This window comes from Giraffa tippelskirchi, chromosome 12, assembly GCF_054371585.1.
Source record: "Giraffa tippelskirchi isolate mGirTip1 chromosome 12, T2T-mGirTip1v1.2.pri, whole genome shotgun sequence".
Taxonomy (NCBI): Eukaryota; Metazoa; Chordata; class Mammalia; order Artiodactyla; family Giraffidae; genus Giraffa; species Giraffa tippelskirchi.
In genome coordinates this window covers 94,360,472-94,362,093 of record NC_137286.1, presented here as the reverse complement: position 1 = coordinate 94,362,093, position 1,622 = coordinate 94,360,472, and positions in this window count along the sequence as shown.

Here is a 1,622-nt window from a genome sequence, read left to right as displayed (position 1 = left end):
GTTACCATCTTTCAAATTCCATATATATGCATTAGTATACTGTATTGGTGTTTTTCTTTCTGGCTTACTTCACTCTGTATAATGGGCTCCAGTTTCATCCATCTCAGTAGAACCGATTCAAATGTATTTTTTTTAATGGCTGAGTAATATTCCATTGTGTATATGTACCACAGCTTCCTTATTCATTCGTCTGCTGATGGACATCTAGGTTGCTTCCATGTCCTGGCTATTGTAAACAGTGCTGCGATGAACATTGGAGTACATGCGTCTCTTTCAATTCTGGTTTCTTCGGTGTGTATGCCCAGCAGTGGGATTGCTGGGTCATATGGCAGGTCTATTCCCAGTTTTCTAAGGAATCTCCACACTGTTCTCCATAGTGGCTGTACTAGTTTGCATTCCCACCAACAGTGTAAGAGGGTTCCCTTTTCTCCACACCCTCTCCAGCATTTATTGCTTGTAGACTTTTGGATAGCAGCCATTTTGACTGGTGTGAAATGATATAAAACACTGATGAAAGAAATCAAAGAGGACACAAACAGATGGAGAAATATACCGTGTTCATGGATTGGAAGAATTAATATAGTGAAAATGAGTATACTACCCAAAGCAATCTATAGATTCAATGCAATCCCTATCAAGCTACCAATGGTATTTTTCACAGAACTAGAACAAATCATCTCACAATTTGTATGGAAATATAAGAAACCTCGAATAGCCAAAGCAATCTTGAGAAAGAAGAATGGAACTGGAGGAATCAACCTGCCTGGCTTCAGGCTCTACTACAAAGCCACAGTCATCAAGACAGTATGGTACTGGCACAAAGATAGAAATATAGATCAATGGAACAAAATAGAAAGCCCAGAGATAAACCCACGCACATATGGACACCTTATCTTCGACAAAGGAGGCAAGAATATACAATGGAGAAAAGACAATCTCTTTAACAAGTGGTGCTGGGAAAACTGGTCAACCACTTGTAAAAGAATGAAACTAGAACACTTCCTAACACCATACACAAAAATAAACTCAAAATGGATTAAAGATCTAAACGTAAGACCAGAAACTATAAAACTCCTAGAGGAAAACATAGGCAAAACACTCTCCGACATAAATCACAGCAGGATCCTCCATGACCCACCTCCCAGAATATTGGAAATAAAAGCAAAAATAAACAAATGGGACCTAATTAAAATTAAAAGCTTTTGCACAACAAAGGAAACTATAAGCAAGGTGAAAAGACAGCCTTCAGAATGGGAGAAAATAATAGCAAACGAAGCAACAGACAAACAATTAATCTCAAAAATATACAAGCAACTTCTGCAGCTGAATTCCAGAAAAATAAACGACCCAATCAAAAAATGGGCCAAAGAACTAAACAGACATTTCTCCAAAGAAGACATACAGATGGCTAACAAACACATGAAAAGATGCTCAACATCACTCATTATTAGAGAAATGCAAATCAAAAACATCTTTAATGTTATATATAACCAGCAAAATGGAAATTTACAAAAAACAATTAAGATACGATTTTGTATTCATCCAATTAGTGAAAATGAAAGTCTGACAGGAAAGAATATTTATAAGGACTATTTCTCATATACTGCTGGTATTAGCCTCAA